General features: G+C 47.4%; 1 protein-coding gene across 16 annotated transcripts in view; it reads left to right on the top strand.

Annotated features, from left to right (window-relative positions):
* NRXN2 (neurexin 2) overlaps positions 1-18784 on the top strand; it is a 955311-nt gene that overhangs the window by 486019 nt on the left and 450508 nt on the right. The window lies entirely within an intron of this gene.

Here is an 18784-nt window from a genome sequence, read left to right as displayed (position 1 = left end):
AAACTTACAACGTCATAAACACATACAAGGCTGTATACTTGGGTCAGGACACTCAAGCCAGACCAGGTATTGTGTGTGAACCCGGCCTCATTCAGGTTCATTTGGCTGAGCTGCAATACCACACACAACCTGTTGACAGGAGGGGCAATGTTCCTAGAAAAGAACATACAATTTAATGCTGTATGTTTCTTATATAAATTCACAACTCTATACAAAACCCCTTAGACGTCTTCTAGATCAGACCAGGGCTGACTTGCTAGTCTTTATCTTTTATTTCTTAGCTCATATTCAAACTTTTGTGCTTAAAGGGGTTTTTCACCACAAACAAAGTTGGTTTTAATCAATAGATCTTTCAATAATATTGATTTCCACAATTGGATGTGTTTTAAAAAAATGTTCTTGTGCTGAGATAATCTTATACAGTGCCTACAAGTAGTATTCAACCCCCTGCAGATTTAGCAGGTTTGATAAGATGCAAATAAGTTAGAGCCTGCAAACTTCAAACAAGAGCAGGATTTATTAGCAGATGCATAAATCTTACAAACCAACAAGTTATGTTGCTCAGTTAAATTTTAATACATTTTCAACATAAAAGTGTGGGTCAATTATTATTTAACCCCTAGGTTTAATATTTTGTGGAATAACCCATGTTTGCAATTACAGCTAATAATCGTCTTTTATAAGACCTGATCATGCCGGCACAGGTCTCTGGAGTTATCTTGGCCCACTCCTCCATGCAGATCTTCTCCAAGTTATCTAGGTTCTTTGGGTGTCTCATGTGGACTTTAATCTTGAGCTCCTTCCACAAGTTTTCAATTGGGTTAAGGTCAGGAGACTGATTAGGCCACTGCAACACCTTGATTTTTTTCCCTCTTGAACCAGGCCTTGGTTTTCTTGGCTGTGTGCTTTGAGTCGTTGTCTTGTTGGAAGATGAAATGACGACCCATCTTAAGATCCTTGATGGAGGAGCGGAGGTTCTTGGCCAAAATCTCCAGGTAGGCCGTGCTATCCATCTTCCCATTTATGCGGACCAGATGGCCAGGCCCCTTGGCTGAGAAACAGGCCCACAGCATGATGCTGCCACCACCATGCTTGACTGTAGGAATGGTATTCTTGGGGTCGTATGCAGTGCCATCCAGTCTCCAAACGTCACGTGTGTGGTTGCCGCCAAAGACCTCGATCTTGGTCTCATCACACCAGAGAACCTTGAACCAGTCTGTCTCAGAGTCCTCCAAGTGATCATGAGCAAACTGTAGATGAGCCTTGATATCACGCTTTGAAAGTAAAGGTACCTTACGGGCTCGTCTGGAATGCAGACCATTGCGGTGGAGTACGTTACTTATGGTATTGACTGAAACCAATGTCCCCACTGCCATGAGATCTTCCCGGAGCTCCTTCCTTGTTGTCCTTGGGTTAGCCTTGACTCTTCGGACAAGCCTGGCCTCGGCACTGGTGGAAACTTTCAAAGGCTGTCCAGGCCGTGGAAGGCTAACAGTAGTTCCATAAGCCTTCCACTTCCGGATGATGCTCCCAACAGTGGAGACAGGTAGGCCCAACTCCTTGGAAAGGGTTTTGTACCCCTTGCCAGCCTTGTGACCCTCCACGATCTTGTCTCTGATGGCCTTGGAATGCTCCTTTGTCTTTCCCATGTTGACCAAGTATGAGTGCTGTTCACAAGTTTGGGGAGGGTCTTAATTAGTCAGAAAAGGCTGGAAAAAGAGATAATTAATCCAAACATGTGAAGCTCATTGTTCTTTGTGCCTGAAATACTTCTTAATACTTTAGGGGAACCAAACAGAATTCTGGTGGTTTGAGGGGTTGAATAATAAATGACCCTCTGAATAAACTTTTCACAATTAAAAAAAAAAAAGAAAAAGAAATAACATTCTTTTTTGCTGCATTTCACACTTCCAGGCTGATCTACAGTCCAAATGTCACAATGCCAAGTTAATTCCGAATGTGTAAACCTGCCAAATCTGCAGGGGGTTGAATACTACTTGTAGGCACTGTATATGTGTCCCTGCTGTGTACTGTGTAATGGCTGTGTCTGACTGTACAGGAACATGGTCTGATCATACCACAACTCCTGGGCCAAGGAGGAGGTAAAAGAGTATACATACATTACAGTACAGGATCACAAATGAATCTTTCTTTGAGGTAAAACATTTATTTAAAAAACAGGCTGGGAAATATTTTACCTCACAAGAAGAAAAGGAATCTTTCTTTGAGGTAAAACATTTATTTAAAAACAGGCAGGGAAATGTTCTACCTCACAAAACGAACCATCTATGATCCCATGATGTGCTATCTGTATACTCTTTTTTTACTTCCTCCCATGCCCAGGAGATTTGGTATGATCAGACCATGTCCCTCAGGTGTCTGGACACATAATGCAGTGAAGCAAACCTGAACAACGCCAGTCTTCATTATTCAAAAAGAGCTTGACATTTAGTTCTGATTATCATTTATTAAAGACATTTTCCACTACTATTGTAACACCCTTTCTTTTATCCTAACTTTTCCTAACCAATACTTTCCTAATATACTTCTGCTATCTACTCTGCTCCTGTAACCTGATCTCTCCAAGGCTCGTAAATACTATTATTGCTGTTGTAGCTTCGTGCCTAAGGGTACCGTCTCACTAAACAACGTACCATCGATTCCGACCACGACATGACCTGGTCAGGATCGCTGGTGCATCGCTACATGGTTGCTGGTGAGCTGTCAATCAGGCAGATCTCACCAGCGACCAGTGATCAGCCACCAGCCAGCAGCGACTCGTGGAAACGATGCTGCGCTTGGTAACCAAGGTAAATATTGGGTAACTAAGGAAAATGCTTTGCTTGTTTACCCGATATTTACCCTGGTTACCAGCGCACACCACTTAGCGCTGGCTCCCTGCACTCGTAGCCAGGGTACACATCGGGTTACTAAGCAAAGCGCTTCGCTTAGTTACCCAATGTGTACTCTGGCTACGTGTACAGGTAGCCAGCACTGGCAGCCTGAGAGCGGCGTACGCTAGTAACCAAGGTAAATATCAAGTAACCAAGCAAAGCGCTTTGCTTAGTTACCCGATGTGTACCTTGGTTACCAGCGTCCCCCAGCTTCCAGACGCCAGCTCCCTGCTCCCTGCACATTCAGATCGTTGCTCTCTCGCTCTCAAACACAGCGATGTGTGCTTCACAGGGGGAGAGTGTGGCGCCCCTGACCTGGTCAGGCACCACTGAGTACTGCACCCATGCTGGGGACAGTACAATACAGGTAATCCAGAAGGCTGACAGGGGTGTGGTACACAGGCGCATAGTAATCAGCTCTCACACATGTACCCATGAGAGGACCCCTGGGGATCCCAGGAGGGGGTGAAGCATGAGCATGGCCTCCATCTCCTCTCAAGGGGTGTGGTAAGAGAGTCTGGTTGCTAGGTGGCGTAGGCAAGAACAGGAGAGGAGGAGCAGTGAGTCAGTTAGAGCAGAACTCCATAGGGCTCAGTGAGGAGCAGACCTGTGGGGCTGTTGCTGTCTAACAGCGCCCGCGCAGTGGCTACTGACGGGGGAGAACGGTCAACTAGGAGTGCTACCCGAAATCCATCTTCAGCTAAAGAGAGAGCACGGAGTGGGAAGTAAGGAGACTGCTAGGGAGAACCAGGCCCAAACGGGCGGCAGATCCCGAAGCGGAGATAGATCCAGCTTTCTTTTGCTAAACCTGCCGGTGTGGGGCTCTCAAAGCCCACGCCACAACACTACTAAAAGCCGCAGCCACGTAGCCACAGTTAGGGCCCATAGGTCACAGGAGGCAAGCAGCTGAAGTGGCCTGGTCCAGGCGACAAGCAAACGGCAAACGAAGGGGAGAGAGGCTGCAGCATCTTCCCTGGGTGACCCCCATAGGGACTAAAAGTCGGGGTTACCCCAAACCACCAAGGGCTAAGGAAGGCGAGTTGGTAGTCACCCTCATAAAGTCAGCCTGAAGGATACCTGGTTCCCACCTGGTTCATCTCAGCTACGCCCGGGCTACTCATCCTGCCATCAAATGTGAGTAAAGCCCTTGAAAGACAGTTCTGCCTGTGTGAGTCATTCTGCGACTTGTAGTACTACGCATCTACACCGGGCCCTGGGGCTTGCCTCACTCTCAGGAGGCTATTCCAACTAACTGCACACACCATCAGCCCCAGGCGACCCTCAACCTGCAGTGGCGGTCCCTACTGGCCGCAATACTGAGAGTGGCGTCACGACAAGAAGAAGATCTCCTACCTGTGACCAGCACCAGCTACGTGGAGTCCCTGAAGGTAATGCACCGACACAGCAGCTGCACTTGTGGGGCTTCACATCTGGCGTCACGAACAGGATAAGGACTAGACCTGTTCAGACAGGTGACCATGTGCCTGGGCGGTCCGCTTGAAAAATTGGAAGCGCCGCCATATTGCCACCATGAAAAGCGCGCCGAAAAACAACAGCAGCCCGCGCTGGGAGAAGTTACCGCCCACGAAGAGGTGTGGCTACCCAGAGATCCCCTGCAGAGTTCTGACCTCGCTTGGGAAGAGAGCGGAAGCATCCAGAGACGGCGGAGCAGAGAAGAAGCCAGTAGCGTGCTAGAAGAAATGGAGTCCAGACGCGGATACCCAGAGCCAGGCTCTGCTGCCTGGTGGTGCCGGGAGCTTGCTATCTTCTGCGACCAGCTGGAGGCCAGGATTGTGCGACGGCTCAGAGAAGAACGCACGGAGCTTCTGGAGATGGCGGCGGCGGTTCGGACCTACGAGGAGGGAGCCGCGCGACGCATGCCAGACCGAGCGGCGACGGCTCAGACCCCGATGGTGCCACCGATGGGTGAGTCCAGTATTACCCCTGCCGGCCCGGATGCCCCGACCCCTGCTGCCACGCCCGCGGTCCCAGAAGAGGCGCCCGGCGCGGCGCCACCGAACCAGGCCGCAGCCACGCTAGATGCGGCCCGCCAAATCCAGGCCGCCGCAGCCATGCCCCGCCTGGCCCGCAAAGGTCCGACTACCACTGCGATACTGATCCGTGCCGCAGGTGTGACGCTGACCCAGGCTGCCACCCTGCTGAGCCCAGTCCGCCAAGACCCCACCGCAGCAGCGACGCTCGTCCGCGCCGCAAGTGAGATGCTGAACCAGGCCGCAGCCCCGCCAGGTGCGGCCCGTCAAGCCCCGATCACAGCAGCGACGTCCAGCTCAGCCTGCACAGAGCCCTCTGCAACAGCGACGCTGATCCAGGCCGCCGCCATGCCAGGCGCGGCCCGCCAAGACCAGGCCGCCGCAGCGATGCCCTGCCCGGCCCGCCAAGACCAGGCCGCCGCCATGACAGGCGCGGCCCGCCAAGAAAAGCCTACCTCATCATTTTCCCCGGCCTGCAAGGCCAGAGCAGATACCGCTCCCCGGTCTGAGGAAGTCCCTACTAGGAAATCCCTGATAGGTGAAGACTCCGCATACTGGCAGCTGAAGGCTGACCTGGAGGCCAAGTTCCCACAGGAGATGGTGGACAGATACATGCTCCCTCCGCACACCCCTAAGGCAACCCCTGCAGCAACCACGCTGAAGAGTCCACCGCCTGGGCCAGCTGAGGAACACTCATCCCCAGCGCTGCCACAACCAGAGTGCAGCGAAGAACTAAGGGGGAGAGGAGGCCAGGAAGCTGAGGAGCTGACTCCGGAGCCACCAGCAGTGGATCTATACTCAGAGCCGGAGATGCTGCCATATTCCCGCTGGGATGAGGAAGACCTGACACCGTCCGCTGACGAAGATCTGCCTAAAAGTCACACCTGGGAGCTTGCAAGCTGTACCACGCAGAGTTCAGGCCGCAAGACAAGGCGTCGCAACAGAACAACGCTGTCCCCTGCACCGCCATCCCCAGAGCAGAGAGAAGTCACGGCCAGAGACCTACAAGAAAAGAGGTTCCTGAGAAGAGCCCAAGCACAGGTCAGAGGACCCCTTTGTAGAGGAGTAGTGGAGGACTTTAACTTGAAAAGCGGATACGGCTTTATTGTGGCACCGGGTATGAAAGAGGGCATTTTCGTTAATAGGAGGGATGTGAGAGCTCACTTGCCCAGAGGACACCCTGGAAGAAATTTAAAAATGGGAGACTCAGTACAGTTCACTATGCATCAGGGCGAAAGAGGCTGGTATGCCTTAGATGTAGCACCATGTCCCAAAGAAGAAAGAAAAGACAGAGATAGAGAAACAGATGCAGCAAAGGAAACAGATGAAGATCAAGAAAGAAAAGACAAGGAACCTACAGATGAAACTACCTCAGACGACGACAAAGAGCAAGAAAGCAGCAGGTGCCGCAGCCCAACAGGCCAAAGCCCTGGTAAAGAGGAGTAGAGAAAAGTAAAGTAAAGAAAGAAGTTACCAGTTAAAGTTTTGAAAAAGTTTGTTTTGCAACGTTCTCAAGTTCAAGTAATGTGCCCACAAAAACTATTGTGAGAAAACCATAAACCTTAAGGCTATGAACTGGCTATAGCCACAAACTCTCGCAGTGTAAATAGTTACACCAGTGGCACCACCACCAGGGCCAGCCTGTTTAGGGGCTTGGCTCGTCTGCAACCAGGAGGAGCCCGTCCGTATATAGGGCCTTGGCTCACCTGCGACCAGAGAGCATGCCTGTTTATGGGGCCTGGCTCTCCACCACAAAGAGGGTACCTGGTCAGCACCAACTGTGGAGGCCGCCTCTGCATCCTGCCAGAAGAGGCTGAAGGCGCGGATCCACCAGGCCAGGTATACCCTGAAACCACCAGCCCATGTAAGCCGCCTCTACATCCTGCCAGAAGTGGCTGAAGTCGCGGCCAACGGGAGAGGCAGATTGGAGGAAAGGTCTGGGGAAGTAGATGGCCCAGATCTGGTTACCAAAAGGACCGGTGACCTGCCTCCTGAGAGGGTTTTGGGTGGGTTAACGGACTTGTGGGTGGAGGGTGGTGATGTATGATAACTGGTGGTTTTAAAATGTTTTACCATGTTTTTACTGTTTTATGCATTTTAAAATGTTGTCTTGCAGCCCGAGGACGTGCTGGTGATAACTAAGGGGGAATGTGGCGCCCCTGACCTGGTCAGGCACCACTGAGTACTGCACCCATGCTGGGGACAGTACAATACAGGTAATCCAGAAGGCTGACAGGGGTGTGGTACACAGGCGCATAGTAATCAGCTCTCACACATGTACCCATGAGAGGACCCCTGGGGATCCCAGGAGGGGGTGAAGCATGAGCATGGCCTCCATCTCCTCTCAAGGGGTGTGGTAAGAGAGTCTGGTTGCTAGGTGGCGTAGGCAAGAACAGGAGAGGAGGGGCAGTGAGTCAGTTAGAGCAGAACTCCATAGGGCTCAGTGAGGAGCAGACCTGTGGGGCTGTTGCTGTCTAACAGCGCCCGCGCAGTGGCTACTGACGGGGGAGAACGGTCAACTAGGAGTGCTACCCGAAATCCATCTTCAGCTAAAGAGAGAGCACGGAGTGGGAAGTAAGGAGACTGCTAGGGAGAACCAGGCCCAAACGGGCGGCAGATCCCGAAGCGGAGATAGATCCAGCTTTCTTTTGCTAAACCTGCCGGTGTGGGGCTCTCAAAGCCCACGCCACAACACTACTAAAAGCCGCAGCCACGTAGCCACAGTTAGGGCCCATAGGTCACAGGAGGCAAGCAGCTGAAGTGGCCTGGTCCAGGCGACAAGCAAACGGCAAACGAAGGGGAGAGAGGCTGCAGCATCTTCCCTGGGTGACCCCCATAGGGACTAAAAGTCGGGGTTACCCCAAACCACCAAGGGCTAAGGAAGGCGAGTTGGTAGTCACCCTCATAAAGTCAGCCTGAAGGATACCTGGTTCCCACCTGGTTCATCTCAGCTACGCCCGGGCTACTCATCCTGCCATCAAATGTGAGTAAAGCCCTTGAAAGACAGTTCTGCCTGTGTGAGTCATTCTGCGACTTGTAGTACTACGCATCTACACCGGGCCCTGGGGCTTGCCTCACTCTCAGGAGGCTATTCCAACTAACTGCACACACCATCAGCCCCAGGCGACCCTCAACCTGCAGTGGCGGTCCCTACTGGCCGCAATACTGAGAGTGGCGTCACGACAAGAAGAAGATCTCCTACCTGTGACCAGCACCAGCTACGTGGAGTCCCTGAAGGTAATGCACCGACACAGCAGCTGCACTTGTGGGGCTTCACAAGAGCAACGAGCAAAAAATGAACCAGCACTGTGTGTAACGATCAGCGATTTCACAGCAGGGGCCAGGTCGCTGGTCGCACACAGCGAGATTGCTAATGAGGTCACTGGTACGTCACAAAAACCGTGACTCAGCAGCGATCTCGCTATGTGAGAAGTACCCCTTATGGCTGCAGACCGGAATCAGACCAACTGAGCAGGGAACCTCACTGGTGGGTGCTTCTCTGTGAGTGACAGCAGTCAGATCACACTTCACTTTCATCTCAGCCCCCACCAGTAACTTACCCTGCTCACTGGGTCCGATTCCATTCTGCAGCCAGAAGGATAAATGCTACAACAACAGTAAAAGTTTTTACAAGCCTCTTAGAGATCAGCTTACAGGAGCAGACTAGATAGCAGAAGTTTATTAGGAAAGTGTTAGTTAGGAGGAGTTAAGACAAAAGAAAGGGGATCACATTTCGTATGGAAAAACCTCTTTAATTAATCTGAAAAAAAAAAAAAAAATACCTTTAAGGCCAAGTTCACACAATGAGTATCAGGTACATTTTCTGCCTAAAAATGCAGCAGTTTACAGTTCCATAAAAGGGGATGTGATTTATATATATTTGTATATTTATTTCTCATGCCCACTGTGCTTTTTTTAAAAAATTGCGTAAACTGATCTGCGATAAAATCTGCAACAAGATCATTTCTTTTGCTATGAATATGCATTTTATTTGCAGATTTTTCTCAAACAATTTGCACAGGTAAAAAAAAACACAATTTCGTGGAAGTTTCTAAAACAAAGCAGTTTTATTTGAAACAGAACATAAAGAAAAAACAAACACTGTATAACACTGTATAAAAATTAAAGTAAAAAATGTATTCAAACACACAATGAAAAAAATGCAAATAACCTAATTAAAATAATAGGTGTAGAAAATCTCCAATATGAAATACTCATGGCGGGAATGTCGTCACATTTTCACGTCCGTTTTTGAGGCGTCTGTGCACCTAGAAATCGCTTCATAAAGGGCTGCACGGTGTCAGTGTAGAACATCGCACGTCTGATATGGTGCGCTGAGGGAATAAAATGGCACAAAGGATTGGAGTTCGAAGAGCTGTCTTAATTTAACAAGTCCTATTTTATCACCTGCCTCCGGGAGAGGTTCCTGAGACGAACACCCACATAACACAAGATGGATCTTTTTTTTTTTCTTTTTTTTTATCAACCTTTTTTTCCTTTTACTTCTTTCTCTTTCATGGAATCGAGTCTCATGTCACGCAAAGACTGAACACCACATCACAGAAACACGCCTTTAACTTCTAGGTTCCTAATTAGTTCTTGAGCACAGAAGAGCTTTGCACATTTAGTTTGATTTCACACCGAGAATTTTTTTTTGGGGGGAAAAAAATGTCACATGGAGTTTTTTTTTTTAAACCAAAGACAGAAAGGGATTCAGCGAGGATAACAATGTTTGCAAAGCTTGAAGGGGTTAACAAGAATGAATTAAAAAATTGCTGCTTTCTTCCAGATAACAGTGTGTACGCGCGTCTATGGTATGGACTTTCAGAAATAGCACTGTGCTGGCCAGACACAGGCAAGGTGCTGGGGTTTTTTTTGGAAAAAGAAACCATATTTTTTTTATTCCTGGACTTTAATAAGAATAGGTCATCAGAAAATTATCTATTGTTTATTTTATTGTTTATTATACAGGGAGATCCAAAAGTAGGTGGACAGTATGTGTAATAGGGTTATCAAACAAGGAATAAAGTGAAACTGACTCAGTTGCCCTTAGCAACCAATCAGATTCCACCTTTCATTTTCCAAAGAGTCTGTGAAGAATGAAAAGTGGAATCTGATTGGTTGCTAAGGGCAACTGAGCCAGTTTCACTTTACACCATGTTTGATAACCCTATTACACATACTGTCCACCTACTTTTGGATCACCCTGTATATATATTTTTTTATATTTTATATCACTATAGATATTTATATATCTATTGATATATAATATATATCAATCTGAAAAAATACTTTCAATATTTATAACTCCAAGTCTAATATTTAACTCCTTATTTCTATTCTTCACATGGACATTAGCAGTCATAGACTGACCTATTGTTTTTTGTTTGTATAGAGGCATAAAATGGGCATCCTCTAACGAAAAGTCATTGTGAAGAGAGGGAGGAGGTGAGCTGTGACATCACCTCTTGGCAATGGTGGTTCCTGTATTATCTACAATATATACGAGTGTTACCTTTCATTGTCATCCTGTCTGTGATAATAATGAGACTGCTGAAAAGCCATCTGTACAAAACAGGAAGTGTGAGCATTGTATAAGATTGCAGCACCCTAACCCGTACTAACACTATTTTATAACACCTAAGTTCAGGTCCCTTAGACTTATATGAAGGTCCCCCATATTTTGATACACAGCTAAGATAATACACACAGCTGGGGGCTGCAGCCTCCAGATGTCTGCTTTATCTGCATTGGGTATCAAAATACGGGGCACCCTACACCATATTTTCCAATGATTGATTTATTTTTACACTCTACTTTGGGAATACTGACATTCTGACTGCAACCAATCACAAACACTTTCACAGGGTGGGCGGCGGAAACAGTGAATATTCATAAGCTTTAATGAGCAGACTCAGAAAAAGCATGACAGCTGTGCAGAGACTCGAAGACGCCGTCACGCCGGCATTCCAACTGCAACCAATCACAAACGCTTTCACAGAGAGTGGGCAGGGGAAGCAGTGAATATTCATAAGCTTTAATGAGCGGACCTGGAAGAAGCATGACAGCTGTGTGGAGACTCGAAGACGCCGCCACGCCGGGATTTTGACTGCAACCAATCACGGTGGGCAGGGGAAGTAGTAAGTATTCCTAAGCTTTAATGTGCAGGCCAGGAAGAATCATGACACCTGTGTGGAAACTCGAAGATGTTGCCATGCCGACATTTTGACTGCAACCAATCACAGACACTGATGTGATGCCCCTGGACTATCGGTTCGTCACAGGGTATTGCACGATCTGCCCTCCCGTGCTGTATCCACCTCCTTCTTAGTTTTGGGTCCCTAACCATATGGTGTTGCCTACATCAGCTAATCAAATCCTAGATACACCCTGCACCATAGCCATCAAACACACCAGTGGACAGCTTGAGTGGAATAGAGTCGCCCACCTGGGGGGGTTGGAGAGGGGAGGTGAGGAGTGTCAAGAGTAGGAGAGTAGTCTGGAAGGGAAAGTAAAAGGAGGTCGGGGCTCCTGGGAGGCAATCTAGGTGGCAGACGGTGGTCTGGGCCTAGAGGAGTTGGTCACAGGGGATCGTGGCAAGGGGCACGGATCTGTCGAGGAGGACAGCCGGCGGCCTTGCACCATCACCGGGCTGGGATCAAGGCACGATGGGGTACGTGGACCCTAGGTCGGAGAGTAGCTTCAGGCAACCCAATAATTTGCGCGTGGAGAACAAAGCCTTCAAGATTCGTTCCCAACTGCTCCAAAATCGGGGCACTAGTGCAACGAGGGGGATAAGACTTTCCAATCCAAAACGGTCCAGAAAATCCCAAGAGTGAGCCCTAAGAGCAAGCTCCCACACTTAGCCATAGTGGGGAGCGGGACCCGGCAAGTTTCACACTACCGGGACCACCAAAGAAGTAAACTTAGTGCCAGGAGGCAGGTCACGGATCACCAGGCAGCACCATCGGGGACGGGACCCAAACAAAGCTCCCCTCAGCGGCCGCGGCGTCCAGAGACTTGTTTTACCAGTTGTCGGTCTCTGCTTAATGGACTGAGTGAGTACCAAAGTGACCCCCCTGCATCCCACGGCACCCCCTTACTGAGTCCCATGGTATCCCCCTACTTGTGGAGTGTTCTAACACCTGGCTGCCCCATTCAATCAGCCCCGGTTACTCCCAACTGCAGCGGTGGTACTCCTAATTACCACATACCATGGATAGCGTCACGAAGCCACTGAGCACCTGATTCCGAGCAGCCCGGCTGCTGGCATGGGGGCGGCACACTGACACAGAGGGTGGGCGGGGGAAGCAGTGAATATTCATAAGCTTTAATGAGCAAACCAGTAAGAAGCATGATCTCTGTGCGGAAACCTGTTAAGTACAACTGTCCTCCTTTAATCCCGTTTGTTTTTTTATGCAGCCCCCTAGCCCTTACTAGCACCACATGCAGCATAAAAAATCAGCGTGAAAATTGACCTATTAGCTTCTTGCAGATTTCACCTTTTGCAATCAATAGAGCAAAATCTGCCACAAATACTCCGCAAAATCAGTGACAGATCTGCAGGTAACCGATACTGATTTTTCCAATGGCATTACAAGCAAACAAAATGCACCATTTTTTTGTACCAATTTTTCCCATTGAATTTATGCCCAGTGTTATCGCACCCCGCTGCAAATTAATTGTCCAACTATTCGTTTTAATTGGAGCCTGCTTTGCTTTGTGTAATCCCAGCGTTGTGCCGAAGTTGGAGGAATACCCTCACTGATTTCTAATGAGGCAATACATGAAAGGGCTGAAGGAAAATATAGTCCTCGGTTATTTCTGCAAACACTGCAGACAGTTTTAGCGAAGAAAGGATCAGATTACATATACAAAATGAGATTGATCTCAACAGGGGACCGGTGCAGATAAAACTTTGCAGCAGCGGATACTGTGTAATAGACAAGCGCAGTGTTTTTCCAGACAACTGAATGTACAGATAAGGGCATCAACGTCAGTGGGATTTAGAATATCAATACACTGCAAGAAACCTTATTGGCTTCACTTTTAGAAATATTTGAAAATTTTTCAAAATTCTTTTTTCCCCTCTCTCTTTTGCAGATCACATAAAATCAGAAATCTTGCAATTTTCACTCTGGCCACTAGGCCTAAAGTCAGACTAGGGCTCGTTCACACCGGCCTAAAGTCAGACTAGGGCTCGTTCACACCGGCCTAAAGCCAGACTAGGGCTCGTTGACACCGATCTAAAGCCAGACTAGAGCTCGTTCACACCGGCCTAAAGCCACACTAGGGCTCGTTCACACCGGTCTAATACTAGACTAGGTCTCACTCACACCGGCCTAATACTAGACTAGGGCTCACTCACACCCGCCTAATGCTTGACTAAGGCTCGATCACACCGGCCTAATACTAGACTAGGGCTCACTCACACCGGCCTAATACTAGACTAGGGCTCACTCACACCGGCCTAATGCTTGACTAAGGCTCGATCACACCGGCCTAAAGGCCCCGTTGCATGGGACGATATATCGTGCGATCGCATAAGCGATCGTACCTGTCCCTGTCGTTTGTGTGTCACAGGCAATTTGTTGCCCGTGGCGCACAAAGTCGTTTACCCCCGTCACACGTACTTACCTCCCTAACGACATCACTGTGGGCGGCGAACATCGTCTTCCTGAAGGGGGAGGGACGTTTGGCGTCACAGCGGCGTCACTAAGTGGTTGCCTAATAGAAGCGGAGGGGAGGAGATGAGCGGGACCTATCATCCCGCCCACCTCCTTCCTTCCGCATTGCCGGTGGACGCAGGTAAGCTGTGTTCGTCATTCCCGGGGTGTCACACGGAGCGATGTGTGCTGCCACGGGAACGACGAACAACCTGCATCCAGGAATGTGACCGACATTATGAAAATGAGCGACGTGTCAGCGAGCAACGATAACGTGAGTATTTTTGCTCGTTCACAGTCGCTCGTAGCTGTCACATTCTACAATATCTCGAACGATGCCGGATGTGCGTAACTAACGACGTGACCCCGCCAGCATAACGTTAGATATATCGTACTGTGTAATGCCGCCTTAAGACCGGTGTCCCACTTGCGATTACCACATATCTCGCGTGTATTTCACGGTGCAACACCCATCACAGACTCACAGGAGCAGGTCGGTTGCATGCATCTCTATGCAGCCGACCCACTCCTGTAAGCAGAGTGTGAGTCTGTGACGGGTGTTGCATCGTGAAACACGCGCGAGATATACGTGCGGTAATCGCAAGTGGGACACCGGCCTAATACTAGACTAGGGCTTGTTCCCACCTGTGTAATGCTAGACTAGGGCTTGTTCACACCGGCCTAATACTAGACTAGAGCTCGTTCACACCGGCCTAATGCTAGACTAGGGCTCGGTCACACAGGCCTAATACTAGACTTGGGTTCGCTCACACCAGCCTAATACTAGACTAGAGCTCGTTCACACCGGCCTAATGCTAGACTAGGGCTCGCTCACACCGGCCTAATACTAGACTAAGGCTTGCTCATACCGGCCTAATGCTAAACTAGGCCTTGTTCACACCGGCCTAATGCTAGACTGGGGCTCGCTCCCACCGGCCTAATACCAGACTAGGGCTCACTCACACAACTGACAGAGGGCTATCCGATCATATTTTTTTCTCATGTCTTTTCGGGATGCTTCAAGTATTGGATGGCATGCTCCCATTCAAGTCTATTACTGCCTGGAAATCATCGGACTGTGACCGGACAGGAATCAGATCCTATTAAGCTGATACTCTGATCACAGTTTGATCCGAGTATCATTAACATTATCGATCTGATTCTCTCGCACAGAGAATATATGCTCAGGTGACCCTGGCCTAATAGTTCCTTTTCTGTACAGATGAGTTTTCAGTGGTGTCGTTATCATTCCAGACATGATTAGAATGAAGACAAACCTCTACTGTATATACAGTAGATAACATAGAGTGCCCCATTCACAAGAGGGGATATCACAGCTCACCTCCTCCTGTACAATGACCGATAACACCTCTATATACAGTAGATAACATAAAATCCATCATTCGCGATAAGTGATGTCACAGCTCACCTCCTCCTGTACAATGACTGATAATAATATTTATTCATTTATATAGTGCTGTTAATTCCACAGCGCTTTACATACTTTGGCAACACTGTCCCCATTGGGGCTCACAATCTAAAGTCCCTATCAGTAGGTCTTTGGAGTGTGGGAGGAAACCGGAGAACCCAGAGGAAACCCACGCAAACACGGGGAGAACATACAAACTCTTTGCAGATGGTGTCCTTGGTAGGATTTGAACCCAGGACCCCAGCGCTGCAAGACTGCAGTGCTAACCACTGAGCCACCATACAGTGCTAACCACTGAGCCACCGTACCACCTTGATAACACCTCTATATATAGTAGATATTATAGTAAAAATCCATACCTGGTGTAAATTTGATTTTCTGGCACACAGAGTAAGAATTCCACCTAATTATTCAGAAGTTTGCACCTCTTTATAAATTAGATGACTCTTACTCCGGTGTACTTGTTATTCAGACTGGTAAAAAGAACGTCAGTTTTAATATATTTCACCTGTTGAGTAAGTGTATTGCCACCAATGTCCATATAGCTGCGGAACGGTGCAGGAAATATGAGTCTAATATTAGACTTAGTACACATTGAAAAAAATTGCAAGATTTCCCTTTTTTTCATATATACATGTGTGTATATATATATATATATATATATATATATATATATATATATATATATATATATACACCGTACAGACCAAAAGTTTGGACACAGTTTCTCATCTCTAGAACAACTGTTAAGAGGAGACTTTGTGCAGCAGCCTTCATGGTAAAATAGCTGCTAGGAAACCACTGCTAAGGACAGGCAACAAGCAGAAGAGACTTGTTTGGGCTAAAGAACACAAGGAATGGACATTAGACCAGTGGAAATCTGTGCTTTGGTCTGATGAGTCCAAATTTGAGATCTTCGGATCCAACCACCGTGTCTTTGTAGAAAAGGTGAACGGATGGACTCTACATGGCTGGTTCCCACCGTGAAGCATGGAGGAGGAGGTGTGATGGTGTGGGGGGTGCTTTGCTGGTGACACTGTTGGGGATTTATTCAAAATTGAAGGCATACCGAACCAGCATGGCTACCACAGCATCTTGCAGCGGCGTGCTATTCCATCCGGTTTGCATTTAGTTGGACCATCATTTATTTTTCAACAGGACAATGACCCCAAACACACCTCCAGGCTGTGTAAGGGCTATTTGAGTAAGAAGGAGAGTGATGGGGTGCTACTCCAGATGACCTGGCCTCCACAGTCACCAGACCTGAACCCAATCGAGATGGTTTGGGGTGAGCTAGACCGCAGAGTGAAGGCAAAAGGGCCAACAAGTGCTAAGCATCTCTGGGAACTCCTTCAAGACTGTTGGAAAATCATTTCCAGTGACTACCTCTTGAAGCTCATCAAGAAAATGCCAAGAGTGTGCAAAGTAGTAATCAAAGCAAAAGGTGGCTACTTTGAAGAACCTCGAATATAAGACATATTTTCAGTTGTTTCACACTTTTTTAAGTATTTCATTCTTGAAAATAAAGAAAACTCTTTGAATGAGAAGGTGTGTCCAAACGTTTGGTCTGTACTGTATATATATATATATATATATATATATATATATATATAAATAGTGTAGTACCCGGGCTTTGCCCGAGATAGTAATTATCTCTCTTCGAGTTTCTCTCTGTCTCTGTCTGTCTGTATCAGTTTCTCTGTCTGTCTCTGTATCAGTTTCTCTGTCTGTCTCTCTCTATCTCTGTGTCTCTATCTCTGTGTCTCTCTTTCTCTGTGTCTGTGTCTGTCTGTCTCTATCTGTCTGTCTCGTTCCCCATCTGTCTCTTTCCAGGGCTGTCTCTTTCCCCGGCTGTTGCTTTGCCCGGCTGTCTCTTTTCCAGGTCTGTCTCTGTCTGTGTCTCTGTCTGTCTGTCTTTTTCTGTCTCTCTCTCTCTATCCGTCTCCCCATCTTATTACCTCACACATAAGTTTCTTATACTAACAGTTTATTTTGTTCCTATAACAACCACTAACAGTTGCTATTAATAGCCGTATCTCCCAGCTCCATTCAGATTAATGGAGGCAGGATTTTGGAGACTAACTGTAAAGCGCGGGGTTAAATTTTCCCGTCCAAACATAGTCTATGACGTTCCCTGAGTCACATAAGGTGTCTGTGCAAAATTTCATGATTGTAAATGCGACGGTGCGGATTCCTTTAGCGGACACACACACACATATGTATATTGCTCAAAAAAATAAAGGGAACACTTAAAGAACAGAATAGTATTTTAGTGTTCCCATTATTTTTTGACATATATATATATATATATATATATATATATATATATATATATATGTATGTGTATATATATATATATATATATATATATATATATATAAAATAAAAATGCTTAAAAATATATTTTAATATAAAATCCTGATTTGAGTAGTAGGTCAAGGGTTAAGGGATTCCCTCCTGAGATCCTTAATTGTGCATTGATGGTATATCTTGCATATACTGTTGCACAGCTGAAGTAAGGAATATTCATTAATAGTGACAAAATTTATTTAAAATGGAAACAAACCAGTGGAAATATTCATATAATTAAATATTACTGTGTTTCTGTTAAAATTAATAATGCTAAATTTAGCATTAATTAAATACCGCATTCCTGTGAAAATCTGCCATTAAAAATTGATGTAATATTCCTTGGTTTCGGGGCTTTTGCTTTGAACATAAATCATTGTAACTGTGACTAGCGAATATGAGTAAGATTCAGATTGGTCGACTGCTGAAACGCCACTCCGCTAAGATAAGGCACAACAGTATTCCCCACGCGATGAACAAAAGACACAACACATCAGGATATCTTATAATGGAAGGAGGACGGTTACCGGTATATTAAAGAGGATATCCACTACTTTTACATTGATGATCTATCCTTAGGATAGGTCATCAATGTCTGATCAGCCGGGGTCCAACACCCCGCACCCCTGCCGGCGGTAGCAGCAGCACCTGGAAATGCTCAGTTCCGGAGCTGCCCTATCACGGATGGTGACGGCACAACCATCTCCCATTGAAATCAATAAGAGGCGGATGTGCAGTACTTGTCCGCAACCGCTATCAGAATACGTAACAGCTCCAGAACTGAGCATTTAAGGCCACCTGCCACTGCCGCCGTCTTCAAAAACAGCAGATCAGTGGGGGTGCGGGTGTGTCGGACATTGATGACCTATCCTAACGATAGGCCATCGATGTAAAAGTTGTGGACAACCCCTTTAACTTTATAGTTTGTAAACATTAAGGCTCTATTGGCCAGTGCAACAAAACCATGGGGCACAAAGTGTCATTCCAACTACCGGACTCCCAGTGGGAAATTGAACCTTTGTTGCCATAAATCAAATGAAACTCTTCCCTGACTGCCACAAAGGAGCCTATGTACCTCTACACTAGACACTGAGTGCTTGTGGCCCCTACTGGATTGCAGGTCAAGCCTCTGAGACACTGATGGAGAAGACAAAAAGGCGGTGGGCTACCTGTGCTCGGATCTGTGCTCTATCGGAGCGGGTATCACAGCATCTACCATTGCCATGGATGAATTGGGGACTGAAAGGACCTCCACAGAAGCTGGCACCATTGGGCTAAGAGGATCCACAGTGCCAACCTCCATGTGGAGGAAGAGTGGGGAGAATCATGCTGTCTGCAGCTTGCTACTCTAGCAGGCTGCAATGTCCTCCACCGAAGAGGAGCTACTAGCCTTCCCTCCCGATGTTAATATTGCACTGTATGGGGAACAGATAGGCAAATGTGGAGGTCCATAAT

The sequence above is a fragment of the Anomaloglossus baeobatrachus genome, chromosome 10 (genome assembly GCF_048569485.1).
Source record: "Anomaloglossus baeobatrachus isolate aAnoBae1 chromosome 10, aAnoBae1.hap1, whole genome shotgun sequence".
NCBI classification, from domain to species: Eukaryota; Metazoa; Chordata; class Amphibia; order Anura; family Aromobatidae; genus Anomaloglossus; species Anomaloglossus baeobatrachus.
This window is presented reverse-complemented; position numbering and strand designations above follow the sequence as displayed.